General features: G+C 40.2%; 1 long non-coding RNA gene across 5 annotated transcripts in view; it reads left to right on the top strand.

The window, feature by feature from the left end:
• The first annotated feature begins 313 nt into the window (after nucleotides 1-313).
• The window catches only part of LOC110361885 (uncharacterized), a 35,070-nt gene continuing 13,057 nt past the window's right edge, over nucleotides 314-22,326 (top strand). For 2 of the 5 annotated variants that reach the window (XR_010470304.1, XR_010470303.1), the window contains exon 1: nucleotides 21,590-22,258. This is a non-coding gene — a long non-coding RNA (uncharacterized LOC110361885). Of the gene's footprint in view, nucleotides 1,121-3,785; nucleotides 3,868-8,433; nucleotides 8,738-10,066; nucleotides 10,283-21,394; nucleotides 21,546-21,589; nucleotides 22,259-22,326 lie in introns of those variants that run through there. The other 3 variants (XR_010470307.1, XR_010470306.1, XR_010470305.1) reach the window with 3 other exon arrangements.

The following is a 22,326-nucleotide window of genomic DNA, read 5'->3' as shown; positions in this document are numbered from 1 at the left end:
GTTCTGCCCAGGGAAATCTGGAAGAATCACTGTGGTTTTGCTAAACTGTTTGATGATGAGACCACGTTTCTCTATAGAAAGCATAAAACAGGTGGAAAGGCAGCAAAGGGAATCTCACATTCTTCTGCCTTTGACACAGTTGTTTGCGTTTTCCAGGTGACAATACAAATGACGAAAAATAGCCAAGTTCTTGCTTGCTTTCACTCAAAAGCATTAAATACTTCAGGCTTTCAAACAACAAGATCAACTCCATTATAGCATTTACATTTAATTATTCTAGCTTAGATTTTTATGTACAATGTTCTCAGTGGTTAAATAGTACTGATCATCCATTATCTTAAAATTAGTCTTATAATCACTATACGTTCCGTTTCTTAGGAAGCTAGTAATGGGACTAGGAAGTGCTGGTTTAGTAATATCCTCTGTTCAGATTACAAATATCATCTTAGCTTTGATTATAAAGGAACTGAAGGATTATACTGGTGCATCTTCATGGATGTATCACTAATGTAATGATGGTTCATTATATTTTTAACTACTCTGCTTTTCCTATGCATATGTTACATAACTTACCACAGATTCCCTCTGTAATAGCTGTGAGACATTTTCCATTTGGCCATTTTGTTTTTAGCATAATTAGTCTAATTTTCTAAAAATATGTTAGCTGATGTTTCTTGCCTATGAATTTTAGGTACCAAGAATGTGGTCAACTTCTTCCACCACATCACTTGGTACAAGGATTCCTTTCTTCAATTCTTCCCGTCTTCTCTCCAAATGATAACCTACTATTATCCCTTGATGGAAACTTCTGTAATGCTGTCTAAGGGAAGGGAAAATCCCAACACACATATGTGTACACACACAAGTACCAGAAGTACCTTCTCAAAAAAGCTTTCATGGACTTATTCTTAATGCAGATCACACAAGCTGAAAACATCCTCTCTTTTAGGCCTAATTACATCCCTTATAAATGGAGACAGCTGTTTGGGTTTTTTTTCCAGCTTCTTCAATTCCTAGAAGGTTACTCTACCTCAGTGCCTGTCAGGTTACTGCTGCCAAGGAGTATACAGCTGTACTCAGAGAGGATAATCTATCAGCCATCTCATCTGCAAGATCACAGGTAAACTCAGTTTCTTGAGGACTGTTGTGGGTTTTGGTTGTTTTGGGGCTTATTTTAATTTTTTACTATTTTTGACATGTTGCCTTCCATCAGCTGGGTGTTCTTGCAAGGAGGCAGTTACTGCAGCACCCAGGACAAGTTCTCATACTCAAAAAATGCACTCATAGCTTAGTTTTAGCAGTGATGGGGGGATGTGTCTGAGGGGGCTTTTCTTCTGGCTGTGAGCCATCATCTGTGTAAAAAGCATCCTCATGGTGTATGGTGTTTAGAGGAAGGAAATGCATCTCATATTCTAGTTCTTAATTATGCCAATCATGTTGGAGGGCTTATTTTGAGCTGTGGTAGGAAATCTCTCTTTTTCTATTCAATAGAAAGTGTTTAGACATTTTGAAGAACTCTTGTCTCCCTTCCCCTGTTTAAGCTCAAGTCTTCAATTAGATGTAATTGAAAAGGGTAGGCTAAATGGCAGGTGCCTCCCTCTTTGTAAGGCATAATTATGACTAGCTTGAAGACTTGAAATTTTGATGACTGAAAAATAAAGAAGACAGGTGTGTTTGCGTACACATTGACATCAGGAAATGGGTTGCAAACTGGCTTAAGGAGAGAAGCCAGAGAGTGGTAGTCAATGGTGCGGAGTCTAGTTGGAGGCCAGTATCTAGTGGAGTGCCTCAGGGGTCAGTACTGGGGCCAATATTATTCAATATATTCATTAACGATTTAGACGAGGGAATAGAGTGTACTATCAGCAAGTTTGCTGATGACACTAAGCTGGGAGGGGTGGCTGACACGCCAGAAGGCTGTGCTGCCATCCAGCGGGACCTGGACAGGCTGGAGAGTTGGGCGCGGAATAACCTAATGAAATTTAACAAGGGAAAGTGTAGAGTCCTGCATCTGGGCAGGAACAACCCCAGGTTCCAGTATAGGTTGGGAAATTACATATTAGAGAGCAGTGTAGGGGAAAGGGACCTGGGGGTCCTGGTGGACAACAGGATGGTCATGAGCCAGCACTGTGCCCTTGTGGCCAGGAAGGCCAATGGCATCCTGGGGTGTATTAGAAGGGGGGTGGTTAGTAGATCGAGAGAGGTCCTCCTTCCCCTCTACTCCGCCCTGGTGAGACCACGTCTGGAATATTGTGTCCAGTTCTGGGCCCCTCAGTTCAAGAAGGACAGGGAACTGCTGGAGAGGGTCCAGCGTAGGGCAACGAAGATGATTAAGGGAGTGGAGCACCTCCCTTACGAAGAAAGGCTGAGGGAGCTGCGTCTCTTTAGTTTGGAGAAGAGGAGACTAAGGGGGGACCTCATTAATGTTTATAAATATATAAAGGGTGAGTGCCATGAGGATGGAGCCAGGCTCTTCTTGGTGGCGAACAATGATAGGACAAGGGGCAATGGGATCAAGCTGGAACACAAGAGGTTCCACTTAAATTTGAGAAAAAAATTCTTCTCAGTGAGGGTGACAGAACACTGGAACAGGCTGCCCAGGGGGGTTGTGGAGTCTCCTTCTCTGGAGACATTCAAAACCTGCCTGGACATGTTCCTGTGCGACCTCACCTAGGCGTTCCTGCTCCAGCAGGGGGATTGGACTAGATGATCTTTTGAGGTCCCTTCCAATCCCAAACATACTGTGATACTGTGATCAGTATAGACAGGATGACACAGGGACATTTGTAGCTCTGTAGTCTGCAGACTGAGGAGAAAAGTGAGGGGTTTGGGCTACTTTCTCCTCTTATTTAGAAAATTAGCATCTGTTTTCCCTCCATGTCTACAGATGAGGTGAATTTCTGTTGTGCCTACGAAAAATACTAACAGCTGTATTTGGGACTTAGACATTGATTTGTGTTGGCTAGAGGATTCCCATTCAAAATATCCAAAAGAGGTCATCTCTTGTATTTCTTCTTCCACTTTTACTCTTTCATCTTCTCAGCATTCTGCAGTTAAGAAATTACCTTGAATCTCATTAGAAATTGGAATGTGTTGCCAGGTAATCCTTTCTCCTAAACTCAAAGGTATTCCACAAAAAAAGGCTGTGCAAAGTACTTCTCTCTCTTTTAAAAGCTCTATTGTAGCCGTGCTGCTGTGTGGCATTTTTATCAATCTAAAAAAAAACCAAAAAAAACAACCAACAAACAAAAACCTAGACCATATTCCTTGGAGTGGAGCTATGGAATATTTGGGTAACCAGGTTCTTTATAAGGTCTTCATGCTCTCTCTGCCATGGCTTGCAGGTGATGATACTGGGGCAAACCACCAGGTTTTGCTAACAAACCAGTTGAAAACAAGCTGTTATCTAATCTACAGCTTAATAAAATATTTATGCTTCTAAGACATTTATTATCTTCTCATAACATATTGTTAAGTTGCCTGTCATTATTGTATCTGATATCAAAAAATGTTCTCAAAACACTGTTTGGTCAGCAGCCCTCTGTTTTTGGTTGTTGGTTTTTTTTTTTTTTCATTATCTTGTGTGTTACAGATTCATGTACTCATGTATTATGATATTTTATTCTTTGCATGCAATCACAGCATGGTCACTGTTGAAAATGACTTACCATTTTGAATTTATGGAGACCATATGAGAAAACTGCTGGGTATATTTTTAACATGCTTCTTGAGCTCCATTCAAGAATGATTTCTTAGGATGATTTCTTTTACACTTTGTAACGCAGACTTCATACATGGCCAAACTTCGCTAGACCAAGTCTGATGCTGCTCTCATGATGTGGAAGGGGTTCTGATTCGCTGTGTTTTGTAAGTTTCTTCTTCTTCACTGATAAAAAAAGCTTAAATAGCTGGTATGTAAATTAGAATAGTTAGCATGATGATTATAGAAGTTTTGATGGTGTGCATAGGGCTGGGGGATTTTGGCATAAGGACTGATAACATTGCTTTGGCATAAGGACTGATAATCTTTGCTTTCTTGTCAGTTGGGAATTTGCCTCTGTTGTAAATACAGTTTCTAATGAACAGCATCTGAGAAAGCCCACACAAAGGGTAGTTAGGATTGCCTAAGGACACAAATTTCTGCATCTATTCATTCAGCAAAAAAATTCAATTGCTAGTGATGTGTTTTCATTGCTCCTTGAGGAATAATAGAGGAAAAGAAAACATTTAAACCAAGTGTAAAATATTTAAGCAAATAGTGAAGGACAAAGGAACAGAAACAACTTTGACCAGAATGTCTCTTCCTACGTTAGACTATTATATTGTTTTTTAGATTGTGGGTTTTTTTAATTCAGCTATTACCTTTTAGCTGACATTTCATTTATGTTTTCCCTCTCTGTTCTGTAGAGGAACAGTTTATTTCTGTAGCTGAGTGTCCATGAAGTTGTGTACTCAGGCACTTCAAATTGAAAATGCTTTCATACTCTTCTTTCCTTCAACTAAAACAAAGTCTCTTGTTTGGGAGAAATCTGGTTTCTAATCACTGTACCCACTATTGTGGGCTTCTTTGTTGTGTTTTATAGACCTGCACACTCACATCTGCCTTTACACACTTGCACAATGTACATTGTTTGCTCCAACAAAGCTATTTTGACATTTGTCCTGTTTCTACCACATAGCTGGCATGATTCCTCAGATAACTTCCTTGGGCCCTCTGCTAGTTTTACACCAAATGCAGAAAAATGTATCAACATTGTGAGGTTTATTGTTGTGAAATTATCTCACTTCCACCTCTGTTGGTTTGGTCTTGCAGCTTGAACGTAGTCTTCTGTCTGTCTTCATTTTAATACAAGCAGTGCTGGTGCTGCATGCTCAATTAATATAATGCAGATCATTGCTCTAAGAACCTGGTTCAGCTTTATTGCTTTAGCTGATAAAGTAACCGCCCATTCCATGCGCTGCAGAATTGTAATGTAGGAGATGGGAGCATGCACTTAAAATTTCTGGATGTGGTACTAATTCTTGATTACACCCCTCCTCCTACTGCAAGCAGTATAGCTGATGTATAACATTAAATTTTTACATAGGAAATGAGCCACGGATGTACTTAATAAAAAGAAATTACATTTGCTGTCTAAGGTCATCTTCGTGCCTTGACTGGTATGAAGTAACCCTGGAAAGTTCATTGCCAAAGGAGCCTTTCCTTCTGATATGACTACAGTACATAGTAGCGAAGTGGCATTTTTATTTGTATCATTTATTTTTGCTCCTGTTTCCTTTCATAAATTAAAAGAACACAAAACCCTCAGTTTGCAAATAAAGCTGCTTCTGTATCACAAAGGTGATAGCACAGTTGTCTTTGTCATTGGTTGTACCTCTTCACAACCCTCATTGCTACCAGGATGTCAGCTAAGCTTGTCATATAATGCTGGTCTGAATCAAGGAAAACTGTGAAGATAAAAAGGTCTGCAGGGAAGGAGGGAAGGGAAATGTTCATTATTTAGTTCTTCTATTTAATTTCAAAATAATTTTTCCTAGTATTAACATTAAAAATGTCAACATTGTTGTTTTTTTTTTTTTTTCCTTTGGTGTGGTTAAGAAGAGAAAAAAGGACAATACTTGGAAAATAAAATTAGAAACATTATGTAAAGTGTAAAAAACTGGGATGAAATGGGCAATGCATATCCATCTATAATGTGGAAGTTACGTATGTACAATATTGTAAGGTCTAGCCATATTCTTATACAATTTTGAGAGCGGAGAACTGTGGGAGGGAGCTGCAGGAGAGAGTTCACATGAACAAGAAAGGAGATAGAGTCTCACATCACAATAGTGCATTGCAACTATTTTCCTGGATCTGTGAGTCAGAAGTGACTCACTTTCACAAACTCTTTTGTATTATTATGAAATATTTTGAAGAAAAAATGTTCTTATACCAAAATATAAATCAAAAAGTAAAGAAAATAAAAGTCATTCTTTGAATAGCAAGAAAACTTGCATCTTCTGGATTTTGAACACCTTTGAAGATCTAAGTGTATGAGCCACAGCTTAAGAAATGGAGCAAAACTTCAGTGAAAAGATTGCTGTTGGGCTAAAAAGGACACTCTTTTGGTCCCTAGGTATGGTACATCCATTTGTCCTTTAAGTAAATTTTGGGCTGATGTTGTGGACTATTGTGGGTGAGTGGAGTGCACTTGTGTGCTGCTTGCTTCCCTCATGGGTCTGGCCTGTGAGCACTTAGAACACACCTCTGTCCATTGACTCTGTGCCCTGAGATGCAATTGCTGCCAGCAAAACACCTCTGCTGGAGTGTTCATATCAAATACACAAAAAATTTTCTGTTTCTAACTTCTAAGATATTATTTAGCAGTATGTCATCCAGAAGAGTAAGGAAATATTGAAAAAAATGAGAATTTGTTATACAGTATGGTGGCATAAGTAACATTTTTGAGTTGTGCAACATGGACTGCAGTGAGGAAGCATGTTACAAGTAGAATATGGCTGATATGACATAAATGATCATCAGCTTTGGTGCAGTTTGGAGCTTTGCCAATTGTACTTTTGATGAAACACTTTATTCTGATGTTGTTCTTACGCTGTGAAAAAATATCCCCTATTATATGATATAAACTACGCATTGCTGTAGCTCATATTCCAAAATTTGTCTCATGTTCCAGTAATGTCTATAAATCACTATGGGAATTCACCAGTTCTTTTGGAAGTTGGTGTTCCAGTAGTAACTTTCTCACATGCAATGTAAGATTATTCACCTGAAATACCTTTGCCTATATAATGCCAGAACTGCTGCAAAAAGTTTGCATTTTCAGTGGGGAAAAAAAAACAAACCCAACATATTAATCTCCTGATTAAAACAATAAAGAAAGTGAGATGAAATGTTTCAACGAAGTGATCAGTGAGCAGGAAATAAAGTGATCAGTTGCCTCCCCAAAAATACTGTGCTGGTGTGTCTGTTGCAGATGGATCCAAGCAGCGTGCCTCTACTCACATTCAGGCACCAAGTTACTGGTTTTGTACACAGACTTTTCAAATTTCTGGGCTATTTCTTACTTCACTGATTAACAGTACCCACTCCTGTAAAATATTTTGACTTAATGAGTAATTGTTTCTTTAAGCAAAAGTTTTAAATACCTGGAAGTATCCTTAATATCTGATATAGAGAACATCTTTTATGTCCTTTGATATTCACAGTGACGTTCTGCTTCCAGTATTTCTGGCATAGGCATTCTAGCTATTAAGGATTGGTTGCACCTGTTTAGATAGCACATACATAATAAAGAGTCCATGAAAGAGTCCTGTTCTGTCTCATGTGGTCTCTTGAGTACACACACATATGTTTCAGTTAATATTAATTTCACACAATAGGAAAATCACTCTTTGGATGTCTAACAAAGCTGTTTCACATCACAATCAATTTCTACATTGAGATATTTTGGAGGGTTATTGTTCCCTAAGGTACTCTGCTGTGTAGTAGGTACTCTAGTTCTTGAAAACCTCTGTCAAGATGCCTTCTCTCTCTGGCAAAGGGCAACATCTGGCACGTTATTGGCAAGCAGTATGTAATATTATTTCTTTCAATACAGTTTGTCATCTCTTTTTTTCCTCTCAACCTCAGAGAAACTTCAATTGTGCTATTTTCATTGTGCACTGTTTTATTTCAGGGTTTGTTTTTTAAAAAAATTATTTCCTGGAGCATTTTAGCAAGTTCTTATGAGTTTTCTCTGCTTCAGCCATTGGCATAGCATAGTACTGCCCTGACAATATGTTTCCAGTAATTTCCTGTTCCAACTACAGCCATATCTCTCCTTATATCACTGTGCGTAACTCTTGCCAGGAAAAAAGGGTCTCAAATTGATTTTTTTTTTTCATAGAAAAACATGGATTTATTTATTTGGTTTGCTATTACAAATATTCTTCCTCTAGGTTGTGCCTGGGTGAATTCCATGCCCATTGAGGCCAATGGAAATCTGGCACTTGGCTTCAGCAGAGCCAGAATTTCCACCCAGATTTTTGCCTGTTTAGAGAATTAGAACTGACAGTGATTGTTGACAAATACCCTGGAACAGCACAGGTTTTTTGGGTTTTGTGGGTGTTTTTTTTTTTGTTGTTGTTGGTTTTGGTTTTGTTTTGTTTTTAAAGCATGATTCAGTCACTTCTCCTACTATCAAATAATGACTTTTTCAAACTGTGTGAAAGCAATTCAAACAACTGAGCCTTATGTTTTGCTTGGCTTTTCTTTTTCTTTTAAATCATTACCTGTTGTTATTTGTGTGATGATAGGATCAAGGAGTCCTAGCCACAGATAAGAACCTCAATGTTGTATAAACAGAGAAAGAAAAGACAGCCTCCTTAAGGCTTGCCAAATAAGTGCTTACCGAGAGATGAAAAAACATGGGAAAACACTGTGAATACACTGATCGGTTCATTAGGCTGCACATCAGCACCCTGGGAGCCTCTTCTCAGTGCTTCTCTAGGTGTGATGGCAGAGGAGAGCTTTGGAGGCATTTTGAGGAATACTATTTGCTTTGGCAAATAGTTCTTTCAAAACAGGAAGAAAAGAGAAAGGTGTGTGAAACACCAAGAAAGCTGGGGGGGTGGGGGCTGGAGTTATGAGCTGTTGACTTTGGTAGCCAAGAGAAGAACAGAGATGAAGGAAGACCAAGGCTGGGAAGTGCAGAGAAGCACCTGTGAAGCAGTAACGGCAGTAACAGCAGAACCGGTGAGACTGGATGGCCTTTCCTCAGGGGGGGAAGCTACCTCAAATCACCTCTCCTTTCTGTTATTGTCCTTAGTGTGGCTTCTTGACACATCTCTCTGGTGTTTTTAGTGTTGATTGTGTTCAAAATCCAAAATTCAGACACTCACATCAAATAAATGTCCACGTCCAGACACTTTTCTCACATCAACAGCAAGTACTTTTGGAACTGGATGTAACCCAGCTGGAAATAAGATGAGAACAGATTTTCTTGCAAGATTTATCATGCAGACAGCTTTTGGGTGGGTTGGAGACATTTTGAAAGAAGTACTTTTTCGTGCTATTTCAGCACTTTTTCGTCCTGTCAAAGCCAGTAAGTGCAGGGATAATAATTTTTAAAAAGAAAGAGACTGAAACGTAATTGTAAAGCTACAGTAACTGACAAAAGAGAAATGTGCTAAGCAGATTTTTTTATTAAAAAAAATAGTAATGGAGGTTTCAGACAACCTATGATATGAATAGAGACTCAAGCAGGTCACTCCTTCTCTCTAAACCATGGCTCATCTTCATTCAATACACAAGGGTCCAAAACAGATCCCTGCCCCTAAATACTTTTAAAGTTTAAGTCTGTTTGGAATCTCCATCTGCAATATGTTTTCTGTATAAGGAGATGAGACAGTTCATCTAAAGTCAAAGCTAACACCAGAATTTGGAAACACAGGAGTACCTTAGAAAAACAACATAGGAGAGCATCTTCTTGGTGAAACCAAAGCTCAGAGACTACCTCTACTTAGATACAAATATGATGCCCTAAAACATGAAGTGTATAACCCAGCCTTTGCATTTATAACTACTGAGCAGAGCCTGTAGTTCAGTGTAGGTGTCTGAAACATGGATTTTGATGTTGAGGTTGTAACCTTCTCTGTTTGACTGTCACAAAGTAGTTCTCCTTTCTTGTTCATCTCAAGTTTGCCACCTTCTCTTCTTGAGTCATGATACCACATGCCTCTGCCTCTGCTCCTTCAGATTTTTATTTCCTGCCTTTTCCTAATGCCTTCCAGCCTAAGCACTTTGATGATGCAGACACTCTATTGGACCCTGTATTTTTCTGACAGTGGTGGGAAGAGGAGACAAATATTGTTCTTGTGTGTGAACTTGAGTAAATGCTATCGTGTGTGTTCTTTTGACTGCTAAGCCATGTTTCCTGCTGGCTTTGTTACCCACAGCAGTATGTAACTTTCCTTCCTTTGTCCCATTCAAACTCTTAAGAAAGGAATCAATTCAGAAAGCAGTTATGGGTTCATGATTTCTTAAATTTTCTGCTTTCCTTCTTTTTTATTATCTCACATGCAGATTCTTTAACTTTACGAGAATAAACACTTACCCTGGCTTATCTGTGCCATGCCAGAGGTGCTCAACACACATCTTCAGTTTCCCAACATGAATATTCCTGCCTTGTCTGACCACAGCAGTTTGAGAGTCAAAAGTGCTGCTTCTATGCTTGTACAGTGGGGTGCCTGATATTGCCATGACTGGAACTGGACAAGAGACAGCTTTCCAATCCCACAGGTTGGTTTTGAAATCATGACTTTCATCCCAATTGCAATCAGTTGGAAATTTTTCTCTTGGAGTTTGCACTTGGTTTTCAGTATAACTACTAGGTAGCTAGGAAGATTTTTCAAACAAAAGTCTCTTTGAACTTAAATTGACACTTGTGTTAGTTTTTTTTTAAACACAAAACCCCATTTTTTTCTCTGGAAACTTTTTTTCATTAACATTTTTCAAACTGTAAAAATTTATCTAAAGTGATTGTTTCCTGCAAAAATAATAACTCATTAATATTTATTTTTGAGAGATGGGTGCTCTCTGACTGGAAAAGTTGTATCAAGAAATTCCTGAATGACTCACCTACAGGCTTACCAGTTCAGAATAGTGACGCATTAGAGAGCTGCTGTATAAACTTCAATTTCACTACTCAGTCAGTAGGAATACAGGTTTTATCTAAAGCCTGATCCAAACCCTATTGTAGTCAGCCACTCTTTGCATTTAATGGACTTCATAGCTGGAAAAATCAAAGCCATTGACAAATATTAGCAGCCTCATGTCACATCTCTGTGGAGCTTGGTGAACTTTCTTAGTTTTCCAGATGTTGAACCTGAAGCATACCAAAGGTGAAGGGACTTGCTCAAGGACATGCTGTGGGACAATAGTGAGATCCTGAACAGCAACAGCACCTCATCACTAGACTTTAACCTTCAGAGCACAGAAAGACAGAAAATATAGACCAGGACAGTAGTAATAATCTTAATGTTGAAGGTTTTCATTCATTTGTGATTGCAATAGTGAGTACAGGTTTAGAACATGTTAAGTGCGAGTGGACTAATAAAGTCCAGGGCAAGGCTTACTACTGCTGCAGTTAGTAGGAAACCACGCGTGTTGAGCAATAATGCACAGCTTCAGAGGGAGCAGCACAGCCTTAGGGATCACCTCCTGCTCTGAAGGCATTTATAAAATAACTACTTTTTCCTGTATGCATTTCCAAATGGCTGTGCCTAATGCTGACAACAGCTTTGGAGTCCCTGCCTGGCCCCAGTCTCTGAGTAGCTTAAGACTTTAGCGCACCGTTCTCAGTACCATAATTTCTTTTCAACGGAGTAATAACACTTAAAAACCCAGCAACCCAATAGCTGTAACACAAACTACAGACTGTGGCACTGTCTCCATGGGGTCACATCCTGAGCAGTTGTTCCAGCAAGGATGTATTTCATGGTCCATATTTCATCTAGACAAGGCTTTTAAAAATAGTTTGCATCCTACCCAATTTAGCTTGTTTTCCAAGACTTTCTTAGAAGGCTGAAATGCATATGTCTGTCCCATCAGCCTCACTTAAATTTGCCTTGCAGATCATATATTTTGTAGCTGTGGAAAAAAATAAATATGATTACACTTTTTAAAAAATAGTTGCCAGGCTCTTACTGGCAAAGACAGGAAAGAGTTTACAGTCAAATTGAAGTTAATACAGGCTCCTATCAGTAAAGATATAAAAACTTTTCAATCCATAACTCAAAATTACAGCTCTCCTCTTTAATTGTTAGTGCTCCTGATGTCCCAAACGATCAGTAATGACTGTATTTTGCTGTCAGAAGCTGAACTATGACTTCCTTGGACAAGTTAAATTTATGCTTTCTGATATATAAGCAGTCCTGGGACATCTTTAATTCCTCCAGTACTCTTGACTTTTTACACTGTCCCTGTTCCATTAGGCCAATGAACCACAGATTTCCCAGCATGTATTTTGTTATTCTGAGCAATATTTGTACATCTTCCTTGTCTGTCAGGGGAAGAACTCAACTGAAGCCTCTATTGCTGTGTTGCCTTTTTTGTCATAGATGCTTTCACTTCCTTGCACAGACTTTTTCATGTTATTGTTAATCTAGCTGTAGCACAGCACCTCTGTTGTTTTTTTCCAAAGTTTCCTCAAGGCTCTAATTGTGTTCTTCCACTGGTTTCCCCACAGTCAGAAAATGCCACCTCTATTGAACTTGATGCCTGTTGTCGATCTAGGAAATCTAGACCCTTGCATGTTCTGATGTAACTCTTGTTTCCCAAAATTAACCTAATACAGTTTGAGGAAATACTGTCATATGAAGTGCTGCATCTGCCCAGACTTACATCATGGTAAGCAGTAGCTGGCACAATGTCATGAGTTATTGGGACACCTTTTGCTGGGTTCCAACTTAAACTACCTTACTGCCTTTTACACCCAGTCTTTTGTCATCTATTGGTTTTTCTCAGGTAGGTCCACTGGGTTTCCTTATTTGGATAAATATGAGTACATTGGCAAGGTCTGTTTATGTGTCTTCCGGTGTTCTGCATTAGTACTCTTTGGTCCAAGAGTCAAAGAGTCTCTTGCCCAGCATCCAGTTTTTCTCTTCCCAAACACTGTAAGGCTCTGCAGGCTGGATTCAGTTGCAGACATGCATTATATATCTTTTTCTTCTATTTGTATTCTCTATTCAGGAACTGTCATCTCTCACATTTCATTTTTCCCCTTGAGTATAGCAGGCTTTGTATTTTTGTAATGTGATTTTGTTTTTTCTCCTTTCTGTCTGGATTAATTAAAGACTGTAAAAATCTACCGACTGCTTTGGAAACCTACTGTTGCCAGAAACAGGAAGATATTCTGGTTACATTTTTTTTTCCCTTAAACCTGGACTCTCAGACATAAAACAAATGTGGGATTTTTTGTTGTTTTTTTGTTGTTGTTGTTTTTTTTAATATCTTTTCCAGTTTAGCATGATCTGAGAGAATCAGCTCCAGTGGAGCTCCTGAGTGTGTCAATTTCCTACCAGCAAATTGTCCTATCACTTTCATATGTATAGCACTCGAAGACCAGTGAACATGAGGTACTTAAATTAAGAATGGAAGAGATGAGCCCTTTATCCTGTGTCTGGTTCCTTCTGGCTGCCTTTAACAGGAGCTTGAGAGAAGCCTAAATAGACTCTCCTGTAAAACTCAAAGTGTGAATACAAAAGCCCCAGCAGCAAAAGGAATTATTTAAGTGCCACTCACCACAGGCATGGAAATCAGTCCAACTGTTGGTGGTACCTATGGAGTAGAAGTAAGTAATTTGGAAATGTATGTGATTATCATAGTGTGAAGGTGGGTCTTACCTAGCCCACTTTGTTGCTTGTCTTGCTCCCATGACTGCTGCCTGCCTGCCTGGGGGACGCTCTGTAAGAATCTGCAAGGAAACTATGTAAGTAAAATGCCTGCAGAAGGTTAACTCATGAAAGAACAGGAAGGACTGGCTTGTTACAGTCTGTGAACAGTCCTGTATCAATGTGACACAGCACTATGTCACCCTCTTTCCGTCTTGGGACTGGGTTACATCTTTGATCAAATCCACAAAAAAACACCCTGTAAATTGTGTATACTGCATCATCCTTAGGCACTAGAGGAGGAGAAAGGGATTTTCTTTGGCCCTTTCCAACCAGTGTGCTTCTGTTGTTGTGGTTGTTTAACAACAACCCATGGGCTGCAACTTTGCATTCCTGCTCCCGAATTTCAGCCTTGGTCGGTTGCTGCCAGGGGCCCAGCGTGGAAGTGGGAATTAGGGGAAGGCAGACTGGTATGAGAGGGCACGAAGTCCCATGGCTCAACCTATCGGGTGTTAAAGGGAGGTCTAATACTCCAAAAGGGACTTACTCTTTCAGACCACAACTGGAGTAAAAGCAGCAATATGCTAGCCATCAGATAAGAGATGGAACAGCCATTTATCTTTTCCTATACCAGTGTCAAACTCCAAGCAATCGTGTGAAATCTCCTACTGGAATTTTTGCACATTTGCCCAAAAGAATCTGAAGATGTGCATGACCTCTGTTGACTACCGCAATTAAAACCATCATGGCAGTGAGCGAAACCTGCTAACAGGCTGTCATAGTCTCCCTCGTCTGGAAGGACAAGAGATTGTGAGGATAATATCTTGGGAAAGCAGCTTTAAAGAGTTATTCCTTCTGTATGACACATCATACAGTTCACTTCTTCACACAGATACACTTGAACATTAACTTCATTGTCATGTTCATAGTTACATACCTTATCCATTCCTAATTTCTTGTACCAAAACATCTCTAGGACTTAGTTCAACACACATACCAATGTAACAGGCAATCATATCTTTATATTTTATTTCCTAAACAACATAAAGCTCTATTTCTCTCACAGAGTGGAATAAGCAAATTGTTACACAAATTCTTCTCTTATTCATCACTCATATTGCACAGCTTCCACCAATTAGGCCTCCTGGGGCAGATATATTTCTTCGACTTGCAGTACTGTGTTGCTAAAAGCCCTGTGTAGTAAACAATTTGACAGGAACACAATTCATTACATTTGGACCTGCCTGGGGTCTCTGTTTTTCATGCTGGCCGAAGTCTGAAGATGGATAGGGTGTCACAAATAGAAAGGCCAGATCTAGAAGAAGTGTTGACAAAAACCTAGGAATGAACATTTTGGGAAAACGACTCATTCATAAAAGTATAAATGCTCTAGGACTTATTCCTTAGTTTACATAACTATTTCTACACCATCTGTTAAGTGGTTTGTAATTTGCCAATCAGAATCAGCAGAATGAGTAAGTTGACTGCCTGTATAACTCTGGAATGTGGGCAGCTTTGGAGGCCAAGTGAGAAAAGTCCATAGGTTTTTTTGCAGGATGTTGTGTTTATTATGACACCAGCCTTCCTAACCTGCAAAGCAAAATACAAGGTTTCAATTAAGTTAATGTAGAAAAGGCATTATCAAAAGCCTGCTTATTTGTTTATTTTGTTACTGAACTTTGTTCCTGCTTCTCTTTTAATGTGTTGATTTGATCTGTGTTTTGGTGGAAGATGCACTATCTGCATTTTTCTGACCATAGGCACCTCAGAGGAGGTCCAGCTAGCACATAGCAGTCATCCAAATGGGAAGTTTAAGACTGAGAGCAGAGTGCTGTGGAGCACAGGATGAAATTTTTCCCTCTAGGCTGATAAAAGGCCCACCCTCAGCTCCTGCTGGAACACTGTAGCTCTCCTGGAAAGCAGAGCAGAGAAGATCAAAGGCAAAATGCTGCCAAAGAACAATACTTAGCAAAGATTCCTCACCCTGCCTAATTATCACATCACACTTTCAGTCAACATGTGAGGCTGCCAGTGCCAGCTGTGAAAAAGGCAATTAATAACTTTAAATGCAGCCCAGCTTCAGGGTCAGGATGGGAAGCTGTGAAGAGCTATGTACTGGTAACAGGCCAGCTATTTTCATCCCTTGATGCGGCACACTGGTTGTTTCATTGCGGTATAGAAGGGATGACAAAAAATGCTTTTGAGAAACATGGTGAAGTCTAGATAGATTTTAAAAGGTCTCTGTTGATCCTAAAAAGGTATTGATGGAATTTCAAGAGTACAAGGCAAGTACCGCTTGCATCACTGAGGCTGGAGTGCTGCACTGAAAGTGCTCCAAGGGGTTTGTGTTCTGCTATCCCTAGGTGAACTTTTCAAAGGAAAATATGGTTCCTTACCAACACAAATTATGCTCTGGCTTCCTTTAAATGACCATAAAGACTTTCCAAACACTCCTGGTTTAATCACTGCAGCAGCAGGTGATGTAAACTTCATAAAGAGTGCTGTCTCCATTTTACAGCTGAGAAAGTTAAAGCACAGGAGGCAACACCCATTTGAGCAAAAGGTCCATGAAGTCCCAAAAGGATGTCAGCTTTTTGCACCCAGTCTGATGCTGGTGTCCAGCTGGGTTTAAAATTCCAGTTCTGAGCCTGTGCCAGGGTTGTGTCCACCAAAGGAGAGCAGGGTCTTGGCACTGAATGACTGATTCAGAGAGGAAGACTGTGGCTGACTGAAGGCTAGGAATCAGGTGTCTTCATTTGGGTTCCTGTCCTTGAAGTCTAAGATCTCTATTTCATCTTTTTAGCATGTGAATAATCTGTTCCACATGCCTTGTAATACCGTCGTGCACCACACACCAAACTTTTGCTGTCAGTGGCAGGCTTGGCAGTCAGAAAAGTGCTCCCCAATACCTGATGTGTGGTTTATGGAAAGAAGGATTTAATGACCAATTTTACTATGTATTAAGGGGAAAAAAATGCCAAAGTATGTTATATATATACATGTTGGAGAAATCCCTGGTATTTCTGAAGTTATTCCTAAGTCACCTTGTTTTAATTTGAGATTTTGCTATAAAACAAACCTTCTTAAAAGCTGCATGTCGTTATGTTTTGACTTAAAATTAAAGGAACATTGTAACTCCTTTTATTTTGCTAATATTCCAAAAATAAACATCTTTACTTATAAAGCTTTTAAGAAAATTCATTCCTGTTTACAGTCCCAGCACATGCACCGTGCTGGTTCCAATTCTGTCAGCCAAGCAGCTGTCCTGCCGTTAACACTCTTTAGCAGCTGTGGTCTTTCTGCTACCTGGGGACCTGTTAGAAAGCGTTTACAGAGTTTTGTGCAGGCAGGTGTCCCTGCAAAAGCAGTGCCGCCTGTAAAGGAATGCAATAAGAGCAACGTCTCTTCCAACACCCTCAGATATCTTAGATATTTTATTTCAATAATAAAAGAGAAAAGAAAATCATTAAGGTGCTCCACCAGCCGACCACTCAGATAATTTAAACAAGTTGCAGAAGTTAGACTTTTGCAAAAGTATCCACTGTCATGGAAAGTCTGTCTGCCTTGTTTTCTTTCTGTAGTGCTCCCAGAAATGAACTACAAAGATATTAAAGAATGAACTAAAGCAGCACAGATACTGTATGTCCCTGCAGCTGCTTTTTTGTGCATGCTAGCACAATGGAGGTGTCTTCTTTTGCACTTTTGTATTTTGGGGACAGGCACCACAGAACAGTCACTCTCAGGTCTGGAGACAAAAACTGTCTTTTTATTCAGCAAAGAAATACATCTAATTCTCTGACTTATCCTAACATCAAAATACTTTCAATCTACATTAAAATAAATTAAATTGCAGAACTGGATGTGACTGCAGTCTTGAGAAAAATAACTTGTGTTATATGTCAGCAATAACTGTGAACTAGGTGTTAACAGTAGTAAAAGCGTTAGTCAGTTGAACTTACCAAATTTTCAAATGTGCAGGATTTCCAGAAGCAAAATAAAAAGAAACTACCAGAAAACATTTTCATTCATGAATGATCAAAGTTAGACAACTCAGTAACAGTCACCTGATTTACAGGCAATACAGAAATAAGCTTGTTTCCTGGTAGTCAGCGTGGCTTGCTCCTGTGCTCTTGGCAAGTTCTCCCTTTGACACTGGGAAATGGAGGTGTGGTATGCTTGTTTGCTGCTTAGTATTACTGTCAAGTTTTGAAAGACCATTGAAGTCTGCAAGTGTTCCTTGAGAGTCTGATGGACATAACTAAATCCGTGTTGTAATGCCTCTGTTATGCCCAAGTGTGTCATTACTTGTGTGCTTTGTGATTGATGGGTGTCATTGTGAGTGGTCTGGCAGAGGCTGCCAGCTATAGGCAAACTGTCAGAAAACCTTCCTGTCAGGTTTGTCTACCTGCAGTTGAGTTAATAATGTTTTGCTATGTCTGAGATAAGAAACAGTCTCTGAGGAATGGTTTTGGCCTGTACATGGTCTAAGTGCCTTGTCGAAGTCTTTAGGCTAGGTGTGAATCTCTCACAGATCAGAAGGTGACCCCATTGTGCCTGCCAAGAGGTAGAACAGATGCGCACATGTTGCCTTTCTGTGTGGGGCATGCTGGTGACATGTCTGCACCAAGTACTGACCTAGAGGCATCTGGGTGAGCTCCAAGCCTGCTGATGCAGCTACCTGGTAAAGAAAAGCACTGCCTCTGACTCCAGATGTAGTGTGACTGCATCAGCAAGCCTTGCTTTTGGACTCATCAGCCCTGCTTTGTAGAGCACTTGTGTGGGTTACAGGAACCTTTCATCCAGGCCTCTGTCTTGAACCTGAGAGAGGTGAGATCTAGACAAAAATACCCAACATTGCTGGAAAAAGTCCCTGGCCTGTTAGATGAGGGAGCACTAGAGACTTGGTTTTGTCTGCCTAGTTCCCTCATATTTCCAACTTCGAGTGTTTGAAAAAGATTATAAGTAACTTTATATCTAATTGTCTAGCCCTCTCTGCTGGGAGAAAAAAAAAAAAGGAGAAGGACAACTTTGGCAGTCAGCCAGGAATGGGAAATCTCTGATAATCTGTGTAAGACCATAGGACCACAGAAATGCTGGTTGAGAGCAGCTTCTGGATTTCATATCTCCACTTAGACTTCACTACCATAACTTCACTACCGGAGAGTTATGTTATGGTTCAAGAAGGTAGTATTGTATTTGTGCTGTATAGTTTCTTTCTGTCTAGTTTTCTCTCTGACAATAAGACACCTCTGAGGATTTACCCTCTGCTTGTCAGGGCCTGTCCTGTTTCCACCAGCTTTACAATTTTTCCAGTTAGCTACAGTTAGATCCCCTTTTTATGCAGCTCCCTAGTATATGTAAAGTTGGCGCGTGACAGTGCCGAACTGCTCTTTGCAGATCGTGGCAACAACAAATGGAACACAGAAATTCAGGGAGAAAGGCAAAAATCACTACTTCATTTGCTTACTGAGGTGTCTGCAAGTGGAAAACAGCACATGCTGATGTAGCATGATACCCCTTGGACTAGCTTTTTAATTTTCAACTTTACTTCTGGGGTTAAAGAATTTCAGTTAAAGAAAAATAAACAAAATTGGCCAGTATTGCTCTCACATATGTGACCAAAAGAGTTTCACCAGTAAAGGAAACAGAGCTGAGAGATTATCTCGAACTTCTTCCGTATTAAAACAATTAATTTCATATATTGCCACAATGCATCAACTTTATCTGAACTTCCTTCCAACCTCTATAAACATACCCTTAAAATAAATGCTGTGAATTAATATTTGAAAAACATGCTCTCTGTGTGGCATTGGGGATTTTTTTTTTTTTTTTTTTGAGTAGTAGTAGTAGAACTAGTTTCAAAACAAAAAGCGTTGTATTACGGTGTGAAATGGAACTTAGTTGTAAAATATGTCTAGTGTGTAAACCAGCAGTAACCTTAATGTCATTTTTTTCGGTCTTCTGGTGAGATTTGTTGCATAAAACTGAGGTTTGGGTCTAACAGTTGTTCTGGGACAAAACCTCCATTGAAATAGTTTGAGGAAGTCTGTGAAATAAGATGGATAAGAAGGACTGTCATTTGTTATCCATGGAATCATCATATAGGTGAGGTTCTCAGGGACATGATTAAGTGCTAGAGTTAGGTTATGGTTGGACTCAAAATGATCTTAAGGGTCTCTTCCAACCAAAGTGATTCTGTGAATAATGGAGTGGATTGTAAAATCTCCTTTTAAGGAATATCCCTTATTGATACTCAGTCCTGTTCTTTGGAAGGTGCAATGTGTTTTCAGAGAGTGATGGAAAAAACCTTGACTTAAGAGACAAAGTGCCTGTTTTATGCACCTCTTCTGAGCAGTGACAAAAATTGGTGCTGTCATTCAGCAAGGACAATGTTGTTTTGTTACCACTGTGCTTGTCTGGAGGAGGTTTCTGTTGAAGACCATGAAAGAAGTTACAGAAGAAGAAGTTTCATACATTCATGGCCCCAAAATGAATGAAGAAAAATACGATTGCGTATCTAGATGTGTTATTTCTCTAGGTTTTAAAGCCCTTACAGTTGGACCATGATTCGATTCTTGTTAATATAATGTGAGAGCATAGGTATACCTGCTGCATGAACTTGAGAAAAATGTTCTGAGGAAGTAGTATGTATGACAGAAAAGACTCAGGATGAAGGGAAGAGCTAACATATTCCAGGCCTTTCCCATGGCTTTTGCTCCCCATCTCATGAACCGCCATGCCTACCTGGCTTCACTCTCTTTCAAATCTGTTGCAGCACACTCCAGGCAGATTTGGCTGCACGGTGGGTTTTATAGATTTTAATGTTGTTGCCTCGAGGTCTGTAGTCCAATTTCTCACACCATACATGGATATCAACAAATCAATGTGGGTGAGAAAGCACTTAGGTCTGTTTCAAGTCGGGAATAAGGAGCACACCCCTGCTTCTTCCCTCAGCCATGCAGGTGTCTGCAGAGGGTTGTGCTTCTGTGCAGGCACCCGTGTTGCTGAACAGCGATTTTGGGTGCCCTCACCTGACACACCATCAGGCAAATAATAGGCAGGAAGTAGAGTACAAGCCACTGCTTTTAAAAGACCTTCAAAAGGTCTCACACTGAAAGGTAATGGACAACCCTCAGCAAGTGAAAACTGTCCACATACGGGGACACACAGATACACGCAGAGAGATAAGCAAGTGTGACCGAACCCTGCACCCATGGAGAGCTTGGCTTCTTAGGGCTGGGTCAGAGCATGGACCCTGCGCCTCTGGCCCCTCTTCCTGCATGTTCCTTTTCCCCTCAGGGGGATTTTATTTTTTCCTTCCCCTGGCAACAGCTCCCTGGTGGTTTTACTCTGCCAACAGCAGCAAGCAGCAAATGCTCTGCACACCTTGAAACAATTTTTCTCAAGTCACAATGTGGAACAGATCTGAGGAGCTGTCAGTACAGAGGAGCTGGGTTCCTGTGTGCTGCAGGGGTATGAATCTGCCTAAATCCCATTGAGCTCAGCAGAAGATGGTTAAATATATGTTTGGGATTTGCAAGAAAGCAGTGAAATGCATAGGAAGGATGGCGTCCTAAGGAGTGGTGATTTGGTGGCAAGTTCTGAACTTCTGTGTTTTTCTAATTAAAAAAAAAAAAAAAAACAACACTTAAATCACTGGAGATTGGGGGTTTTGTGGGGGTTTTGGTTTTTGTTTTGTTTGTTGGGTATTTGTGTGTTTTGTTGTTGTGGTGGGTTTTTTTGGTGTTTTCATTTGTTTGTTTGTTTAATTCCACTTGATAACTCAAGCCCCAGGACTTCTGGTTGTCTATAGGACTGATTAGATCCCCGGAGTCAGTACCCCCAGGCTTCTCTGAACTACCAGCCCCCAAATTTAGTGTTGACTGCAATCTAGACCAAATACAAGACTCAAATTTTCCTTCACAATGAAGTGCGCATTTGGATCTGGACAAACAGGAAGGATGGAAACTAGAAAATAAATTGAAGTAAATCAAGTTTTGTTGCCTGTGTTATTACATAGGGCTTTGGCATGTGGTCAGAGTTGGTGAGAGAAGACCAGGAGGCTACCAGCTCTATGCAAAACTATCCTACAAAAAATTGGACAACATGCCTTGAACTGAAATATGAAGATTCAAATCTAGAATACTTGAATAGAAACTCTGCAGAAAAAGGTAGGAGCAGTTTTCATTTTGAACACACACCTAAGTGTCATACACACAATATTTAAGGGCTAAAAAATGCTCATTAAGATTCTTGTCTTGAAGTCACTGTGAGTGTAAAGGCTGCATTTATGCAATGCCACAGCTTTGCCTTGCAGAGGCATCACGACACTGTTGTCACTGTGCTATTACAGGGCTACCTTTTCTCTGTTCCCATCATGACTGATCTCCTCACTCTCCTGCCTGCCTACTGGGTGTCCCCCCCTGGAATATGACAATAGCTTCACACTGGCACTTACCTGGAGAATCTCATCCTAATTTTCTGCCTATCTGCCAGAGGAGTGTGATCAGACACACTATTTGAAAGGTGTATTACAGTCTCTATGCCTCATGAAATGAGGCAGAGGTTAACCCAGGCAACTGGCAGATTGCAGCTGAAAATTGGCCTGCCTTCAGAGGATAAAAGAGCAGTGGGAGGGTCTCTTCAGGCAAACACAGTGAGCTGGTGAATTGCTAAGATACCTTGATCTTCCAGACACAGAAAGAAGGAGCTTTCTGAACTTGAAGGAGGTTGGTAAACTGGAGGTTGACAACGAAATGTTGGTGGCCCCCCACATAGATGGGATGGGGACAGTGCTGTGTGGAAGCATTCCAGTTGGAGGAGAGCTTTGCTATGAGGGGATGCTCTCAGGTCAGGTGAAGACAGCGTGATTCTTGCAAACCAGGTAGGTAAGTCAGCTCCTCAGAGCTGGATTTCAAATGAAACCCAAACCAATTCATTATTCCGGGGTGG

Source organism: Columba livia, chromosome 2, assembly GCF_036013475.1.
Source record: "Columba livia isolate bColLiv1 breed racing homer chromosome 2, bColLiv1.pat.W.v2, whole genome shotgun sequence".
NCBI lineage: Eukaryota > Metazoa > Chordata > Aves > Columbiformes > Columbidae > Columba > Columba livia.
Note: the sequence above shows the minus strand (reverse complement) of the source record. Positions and strands in the feature narration are given on the sequence as shown.